Below are 9,733 nucleotides of genomic sequence, written 5' to 3'. Positions count from 1 at the left end.
TATATATATATATATATATATATATATATATTGTTACATGTGTAAGAATGTATATATTTTTTTGTGTATATTGTGCATGTATGTATAGTGCGTGCGTGTCACTGGAGGTGTGTGTGTGTGTGTGTGTGTGTGTGTGTGTGTGTGTGTGTGTGCATCGATGCTGTGTATGCCAGCATCTACGCACATGCACTCGCTATCATGTTGTTGCCTGTTTAGTGCGTACACATTTATAAAGTCTTAGTTACATCTGTTTGCTCTCTCAAAGCGGGTGTGACTAAAATTGTTTTTAATATCAGTGACTTTTGGTGGAGCTTAAACTGGCAATGTGAAAATTTGTATTCATCAGCGATATTTATAACGTTTGGAGTATGGGGGAGAGATTAAATTTGCCTAGCTCTTTTCTGTACATTTCTCGTCAGGCCTCCAGTTGTGTGTTGATGCATGCACGCAGCCGGAGGGTAAATAAGACGGAGAATTTTGGATGGAGAGGACTTTTATGCATGGTCACGGAGAGAGAGGACGTGTTTTCATCTACTCTCTCCTCTAGTTTTCAGGGCTGCCTCACCGGCATTAGCTTTTTTTTTTTTTTTTCACCCTTCTGGTGACGCTTAGGATTAGCTAGTTCTCAGTCACCTCCCTTCCCTGTTAGTTTTGAACAGTAGGTGTCTGTTCTATTAAACTGAGTTTACCTTTGCTTATCGCCCACGGAGGGTCCCCCCCACTGATCGCTCTGGGGCGTGAATAAACACGGTCGGGCCTCCCTGGAGTGGTTTGAGAGGGCAACCTCAGATGGTTGTTTGTCCCTTGATTGTCTTTTCTCCTTCTTCCCACTTCCCCCATTAAGGGGGGGGGGTTACGATGGAGGACGCCCCTACTGCCTCCCCCCCCTCAGGGGGGGAGGTAGTCCTGACCGACCCCCGACTTCTACACGGACTGACAGCCCCCAGACAGAACGGCCCCAGATTCGTTTGCCCCGTGACGTCCCTATAAATAATGCAGAATTTGTAATCATTGCTCTAGGTTCCACTCCCTTGAGCAGTCTCAATCCCTTCTTGATCAAGAAGGTCATTGATGGCTGTGCTGGGGAGGTGGAACAAGTAAAAAAACTTGGGAACGGAGACCTCCTCATTAAGACTTGTACCTCATCTCAAGTAAAGGATTTGTTGAAGTTGCACAAGTTTCACTGCTATGATGTCGAAGCCAAGATCCCACCATCCATGAATTCCTGCAAGGGGGTTATCACTTGCAGGGATCTCATGGTGATGAGTGAGGAAGAGATCATAGATGAACTCGCTCAGCAAGATGTCATTGATGCAAAATTTATCACCAGATTCTCGGAAGGTGTCAGGACAAAGACAGCGACCATTGTTTTTGGTAAAGTATCACTTCCTAGCAATGTAAAAATTGGTTACGAAATTGTTCATGTGCGGCCATACATTCCCAACCCTTTCCGTTGTTTGAAACGCCAGTTATATGGGCATGGTGCCAAGACTTGTCGGGCTTCCCAGCCAGTGTGTGGCAAGTGTGCAAGCCAAGGTCATGATGCGGAACATTGCACGTCTGAGACGGTCTGTTGCTTCCACTGCAAGGGCGCTCACTCCACTTCCTCTAGGGATTGTCCCAAGTGGAAGGAGGAGGAGGTCTGCACAGTGAAGGCAACGGAGGGCATTTCCTACTACGAAGCTAGAAAAAGGTGAAGGAGTTGCATGCAACTCCCACACCAAATAGGTCCTATGCTTCGGCGGTAATGTCCCGTCCTGTGATGTGCTCTGTAGAGACGCAGACTGATCCTGTCCTTCTCCCTACTGCCACTCACAGTACATCTCCATCTCGACCTCCTGTCCGCTCCAACTCTCTCACTGACATCCCTAAGGTTTCAACCTATTCTCAGGCTGCTGCTGCCTCTCCATCAGTACGGCCTAAAGCGAAACCCGACAAGTCTAGTAAAAGTAACATGACCACCCTCACAAAACAGTCTCGTCCTCACGTTCTTCCAGTTCCCACTCCAGCGAGGGAGAGGAAGGTTAGCTTCCTCGGGGGAGTCAGGGAACCTTGTAATTGACGATAATATGGAGGTTTCCGTGAACAAGCACCGGGATAGGTCCCCTGGTAGTCGCTCGCCTTCTGGCGGGCGACAAAAAAAGACGAAGCACACTGGCCCCCAACGAAAATCTTAAACCGTCGTTTCACTGTATTACAGTGGAATTGTAGAGGTATTGGGAATAAGTTACAAGATATAGCAATCTTGCTTTCTATACACAGGCCAGACGTTATTTGTTTACAGGAGACGTGCCTGGAGGATCATCCTAATCCTCCACAGTTCAAACACTACCTCTCGTACAGAAGATATGAAGGTCACGGAGTTGCCATTTACACACACAAATCACACCCACAAACGGAAGTGATTCAAAATTCTACTCTGGAAGCTGTCGCGTGCAGCGTAAAATTTAATAACTCGTATCTGTCTATTTGCTCTCTGTACTGTCCTCCACATGGCCCCATTGATAGTGATGCTTTAAATTCACTATTTGAACATCTGCCTGGAAATAAGTTAGTGTTGGGCGATTTTAACGCCCATCACTATCAATGGGGTAGCTTGAGGATTGATGGTCGTGGGGAGCAAGTAGCCGACCTAATACTACAGTCCAACCTCTGTCTTCTGAACGATGGTAGAGCGACTCGTGTAGATGATCGTACTGGTAACTTTTCGGCCATTGACTTATCTTTGGCCTCCCCTGGTGTACATCAAGATTTTTTATGGAATCCTTATGACGACTCCTTGGGAAGTGATCATTTACCCATCTGTCTTTCTTATACACGTGACATCGTTTCGGACCCTCCACCTCCAAAATTTAACTATAAGAAAGCAGATTGGGGATCCTTCTCAAGGATCGCCAATTTAGATATATCTGGGGAGACCATAGATGTTAGGGTCAAATATATAACTACTTCCATATTACACGCAGCTGAGGCTGCTATTTCCAAGACTTCTACAGTTCATGCGAAGCATAGAGCACATTGGTGGACGCCGGACTGCCGACAAGCGTTAAGAAAACACAATAGGAGATACAGGATTTTTGATAGTCAGCCCATTGAGAAAAATTTTATTGCATACAAACAGGCATGGGCTGAGGCAAGGGGAATAATAAGAAGGGCCAAACGTGACTCCTGGCGGTCCTTTGTGTCCACGGTGACCCGTACAACACCATTACATAAAGTCTGGTCCACTATAAGATTATTAAATAATAAACGCCCATACTTCCCTGTGACCACCTTGCAGGTGAATAACACCACCTATGACGAGCCCGTGGACGTTGCTAACATCCTCGCCAGGAGTTTTTCTCATGTAACTAGCTCAGCCAATTATGACCCGCGTTTTCAACATCATAAACGCATGGCTGAGCTACAGATATTAGACTTTGCTACAGAAGACGTAGACTCCCCGTACAACCAAGAGTTTACGCTAGATGAACTGCTCCTTGCCCTTAAATCCTGTAAAGAAACCAGCCCTGGACTGGACACCATCACGTACGGTATGATCCAGCATAATCAGGACAACCTGATTAAGATGTTAGCATTGTACAATGAGATTTGGGCGTCTCGAACGTTCCCATACTCATGGCACTTTGCGCACGTCATACCGATACCCCAAAAGGCTGGTCGTCTTATGAATCCCACTTCATTTCATCCTATTGTGTTGACTTCTTGTCTATGTAAGGTCATGGAACGTATGGTTAACAATAGGCTTCTTTTTGTTTTAGAGTCAAAGAATTTGTTAAATGATCAACAATGTGGCTTCCGTAAATACAGAAGTTCACTAGATCATTTAATGAATTTGGAGCATTGTATTGCAGAGGTATTTGCCAATAAAGAATTCATAATAAGGGTGTTCTTGGACATCCATAAAGCCTATGACATGACCTGGCGACACGGTATACTAATAAAGCTCTATGCTTATGGTTTAAGAGGAAATTTGCCTGTTTTTATTTCATATTTCTTAAGGGACAGAACTTTCTGTCAAATTGCCCCGTAACGTAACATCGGATATATTTATCCAGGAAAACGGGGTGCCAGAGGGAAGTGTGCTTGGTCCTACTTTATTTAGTATTATGATCAATGATATTCTGTCATCAGCTCCCATCCTGAGGAATTTTAAATACTCGCTCTGCGCTGACAATTGTGCAATATGGCACTCTTCCCGTAATGCACAATTTTCGGCTGGCGGATTCAAGCGGCCCTTGACTCTGTCCACCAATGGGCCTTGCAGTGGGGATTTAAGTTTTCCGTACGTAAGTGTGCCGCTATAGTCTTCACTAATCGTAACGTACCTAATTTGTGCTTAACTTTGGATAATCAGGCGGTACCTTTTCAAAATTCTGTAAAATTTTTAGGAATATATTTTGATCGTAGAATGAATTTTAAACTTCACGTTAATACTTTGCTTGCTCGTTGTGATAAACCGTTAAATGTCCTCAAGTACCTGGCGGGTACTACCTGGGGTACTAACAGAAAATCTTTATTAATGGTGTATAAGTCCCTTATTCGATCGAAACTAGACTATGGCGCACAGGTGTATGGCTCGGCATCCGATGCCACGCTGAAAGGATTGGATGTGTTACAGATTAAATGTTTACGAATGTGTCTTGGAGCCGTCTGGTGTACCCGTGTGGCTCGTATGGAAGTGGAGGCGAATGTGCCTCCCCTCCGTATTCGCCGTGACCACCTGGCCTTGTCCTACGGTGTAAGGACGTTTAGGAAAAGTAATATTGGTAATGTGGCCTGTACCCCCCTGTGTCAATACCACCACCTTCTGCGGGGGGTACGTCGGCCACTTGCCGTTCGCCTCCACTTACTGACTCAGGAACTTGGTGTGGACCCCAGTGACTGTGACAAGTTGGTGTTTAAAAAGATAGCGCTTTGGGAGCCACCCGGCTTTACAGTGCATGTCTCATGGCTCCCAGCACCAAAGGCCAAGGCGCCGGAGGCAGAGGTCCACCATTTGTTTCGTAACATCATTGTTCGTCACTTGGGGTCCCATCAATTGTACATCGACGGCTCCAAGTCGAGTGAATGTGGGGGTGCAAGTGTTCTTACCTAATTCTTACCTAATTGTTCTTACCTAATTGTATCTTTACAGGAATGAGTCAAGCTCGTACTGTCCCGTGTCTTAAACCATATTTATCGTACATATCCTTAAATTTGTGAATTGTTTTGGCACACACTATTTCATTCGGTAGTGCATTCCATTGATCAATTGCTCTGTTTGGGAAACTGAATTTCCTTACGTCTTTATCACCTCTCTTCTTATACAGTTTTTTGCAGTGTCCTCTTGCTGATGCTTCTCCATATGGTAAGTAATCATTTATGTCTATTTTCTCCTTCCCTGATATGCACTTATATAGCATTATCATGTCACCTCTTTTCCTTCTCTCCTGTAGTGTTGGTAGATTCAGTTTATTTAGCCTTTCTTCGTAGCTTAGGTCCCTTAAGCTTGGTATCCATCTTGTAGCGGCCCTTTGAACTTTTTCAGTCTTATCTATATGCTTTTTGAGATGAGGACTCCAGACTACTGATGCATATTCCAGGGTTGGTCTAATGAATGATGTTATTATCCTTCTTAGCATGTCTTCATTTATGTATGTGAATGCTATTCTCATATTTGCAAGCAGTGTATACATGTTCCATACCTTCTCGCTGATGTGGTCAGCCGGAGATAGTCTGTTATTGATAATCACACCTAGGTCTTTCTCTCTTTCTGATGTGTATAGGGTTTTATTTCCTAACTTATAATCCCAATCAGGTCTTTTTCCACTTTTACCAAACTTGATTACATGACACTTGTCCACATTGAATTCCATTTGCCATGTACTACTCCATTCATGAAGTTTATTTAATTCTTCTTGTAGCTCTTTACAAGAGTCTGTGTTAGTAATTCTCCTTTGTATTTTTGCATCATCTGCAAACATATTCAGATAGCTCTCATTTCCAGTGTTACTGTTTATATCATTTATATACACTAAAAACATGATTGGTGCCAGCACTGAACCCTGTGGTACTCCACTAGTCACTTCTTTCCATGATGAGTATTTTCCTCTTAGTACTGTCCTCATTTCTCTTTTTATGAGAAAGTCTTGCATCCAACAAAACAGTTTGCCTCGAATTCCTCCTTGATGGTACAGTTTCCATAAAAGTCTTTGGTGTGGTACTGTGTCAAAAGCTTTCTTGAACTCTAAATAGATACTGTCCACCCATCCTTCCCTTTCCTGTATTGTGTTTGTTACTCTGTCATAGTAGCTCAACAGATTAGTAACACATGATTTTCCTTTTTTGAAACCAAACTGTCTTTCTGTTATCATACTGTGTTCTAGATGATTTACCCAAGCTTTTCTTATAAGCTTTTCTAATACCTTGCTTACAACACTGGTCAGTGATACTGGTCGGTAGTTGAGTGGATTTTGTCTATTTCCTTTCTTGAATAAGGGGACAATATTTGCTTTTTTCCAAATATCAGGTAGTTTACCTTGACTCAAGGATTTCTCGAAAATTAAAAATAATGGTTTACTTAACTCCTTTGCACATTCTCGTAATACCCAACATGAAATTTCATCAGGACCACTTGCTTTTCCTCTGTCTAATCTACTTAACTCCTCCTGTATTACTTTTTCTGCTATTTGTATATCTGGTAGTATGTGTGGACATGCGTGTTCCACATAGTCCCTCTCAAAAATTTTTTCTTCTGTAAAAACTAATTGGAAATTCTTATTTAGTGCTTCACAAATATCTTTCTCTTGTGTATAAGTGATTCCCTCGTCCGTAATGGATTGTATTATTTCTTTTACTTTAGTTTTGCTTCTGATATAGCTGTAAAACAGCTTTGGTTGATCACTACTTTAATTTATTATATCCTCCTCAAACTGTTTTTGGGCTTCCCTCCTTATTCTTGTATAGTCGTTTCTTGCCTGTTTGTAATCATTATACGCCCTTTCACTATTGTGTCTTCTGTATCTATTCCACAACAAATATCTTCTTTCTTTTGATTTTTTACATTCTGTATTGAACCATTTCTGTATTTTCTTATCTGCTTCTTTGTGCTGTGGGATGTACTTCTGGACTCCTATTTCATAAAATTCACAGAATTTTTTATATACAGCATTTAAATCTTGTCCTCTAAGCTCATTTTCCCAATCAACTTCTAAGAAATACTTCTTTAGGTCTTGATAATTTCCCTTTTTATAGTTTAGGCTCTTTTTGTAACTGTCATTGCTGTTTACTATGTCATATGCTATCCTAAAGTTATAATTTAGTACTGCATGATCGCTTTTGCCGAGTGGAGGGTGATATATTAAACTGTCAATATCACTTTCTTGCCTAGTAAATATTAGATCTAGCACTGAAGGTACATCAAGTCCTCTTTTTCTGGTGGTTTCCCTCACATGTTGCGTTAGGAAAAACTCTTGCACGAGATCCAGGAGCTTTTGGTCCCGACAGCTTTCTTGGCTAATTATATCTAGAGTATTCCAATTTATATTTGTATTAAAATCCCCAGTTAGTATAATTCTTTCCGATTTCTCTTCCATTTTATGTAGTAATGATCTTATACTCTGAATTGTACTCTCTGCCAGGTCCTCATATTCGTCTCTTTCCCATGTGTTTGATCTGGGTGGCATGTACAAATTGGCTACAATTACTTTACCTTCAGATGTGTTGATCTCTACTGCAATCAGTTCTACTTGTGATGGTATATCTAGTTTTAGTTCCTTGACTTTTAGATTTTTCTTAGTTAATATTATAAGTCCTCCTCCTTTTTTTAAATTCTGTCTCTTCTCCATATATTGTATTCCTCTAAGTTTAGTATGTCATTGGATATCCTTGGTGTTAATTTTGTTTCAGTTAGGCATATTATTTGTGGTTCATTTTCTCTGACATAATCATTCATCTCTAGCAATTTAGATACCATTCCATCCACATTTGAGTACATCAACTTTATCATCTTGTTTATATACTTGTCATGACATGGTTCTACTACCTTCCTCCTTTTCCTTCCATCCTGTTTGTGTACCACTTTCGTACCTGCAATCCTATTACTTTGTAAAAAAAATTTCTTCTCTTCTGATCTTCCCTCATTTTTTGTTTTTGCTTCCTCCCTTTTCTCTTTCAGTAATTCCAGTTCCTCTTGTGTTAGGCATCTTTTTATCCATATATTTTTGAACTCCTCTTTTTCCATAAGATTCTTTAATTTTTTAGTATCTCTTCCACAGTGTTTACACTCTGGAAAGTCACCTTTAGAGGTCTTGTCTTGCTTTTCTCGTATTTCCCTAACCTTTTGTGTTCCTCTATGTCTTTACTACAGATTTCCTCTGATGCTTCTTTCAGTAAGCTCATTACATTTGCCATGTCCTTTTTGTCTCTTGTGATCTTGTTTTTCACTTCTTCCTCTTCTATACCAGTGATTACTATAAATTTGTTTATCTCTACTGAATCTCTGACTAACTTTGGATTGTTTTGGATTATTCTTTTCACTTCCTTTTTAATGCTTTTTTCCTCCACCCTTGTTTCTAAGTCTTTCTTTACTTTCACCATTTCAGCATACGTGGTTTCTACATCATTTTTGTAGCTTTGCACAGCTTCATTCACCTGTGTTATCTTCTCCTCAATATCACTGCTCTGGTCCATAAGACTGCTTGCTTGCCTAATTGTCTCTGTGTCATTTTTGAACTCTTCCATAACACTTTCGTGATTGACTACTGTACTTGCCATTTCACTCACTTTCTTCCTAAGCGTACTCAATTCCACTGTTAGTTCACTGATGGTTGTGTCTTTCTTATTGACCTCCCTTCCTAGTTTTTCTATCTCTCCCTTTTGCAAGTGCATTTGCTTCTTTATTTCATCAATTTCATTTTTGAAAGCCATTTCTAGTTTGTGTACACGTTCAACCAGTCTATTGTGAGTCTCCACTTCAACCAGTTCTTGGTAGAAATCATCATTTTGCTTTTTACTTTTATCCCTTTCCTTTTCCAAATTTGTTTTACCGAAGTATGTATCTATTTTGCAATGCTAAAAGAACAGAGTGTGTACTTACAGAGTATGTACAATTTCCCCGTGTTGCTGTAGTCTAAACAAACCCAGCTGACTCAGCGCATTTTTTCCTCGTGGTTCTTTTTTCTGTTTGAACAAGTCTTGTTTAAACTTATTATTTTTTTTCCTTTTAATAATGAAAAAATCATTTAGTCTAACCTGGTACAGAGCTTGACTCATACAAAGATACTAATTTAGGTAATGCCACTGGCCGTGTTGGTTCGGTACGGAGCGCCGATGTCGGACGTCTGCCTCTGATGACTCCCTCTGTGTGTGTGTGTGGTCGACTGAATGTGCACTTAGGTATCGGTTGCCGACTCATACATCTGTGTTTACCTCCGAGCTTTTTGCTATTGACGAAGCCATAGACTATGCTCTCAATTCTAGGCATGACTCATTTGTCATATTTTCAGATTCAAAATCAGCCCTTCAGGCAATTGCATCTTGTACTACGGACTCTCACGAGATCCAGGGCCGCATCGTTAATAAGTTGCATTCATGCAACAAGTCATTCACGCTGATCTGGGTGCCTGGTCATTGTCATATCTACGGCAATGAGCAGGCTGACTTACTTGCAAAGTCGGTTGTAGAGCTCGAGGAGACTTGGGACGTTCCTTGTGATCTACGGTCGAGTCTCTCTCTCGGAAAGAAATCAATA

The sequence above is a fragment of the Coenobita brevimanus genome, chromosome 60, assembly GCF_032717465.1.
Source record: "Coenobita brevimanus isolate Jiangsu-jjx chromosome 60, ASM3271746v2, whole genome shotgun sequence".
In the NCBI taxonomy this organism is placed as follows: domain Eukaryota; kingdom Metazoa; phylum Arthropoda; class Malacostraca; order Decapoda; family Coenobitidae; genus Coenobita; species Coenobita brevimanus.
This window is presented reverse-complemented; position numbering follows the sequence as displayed.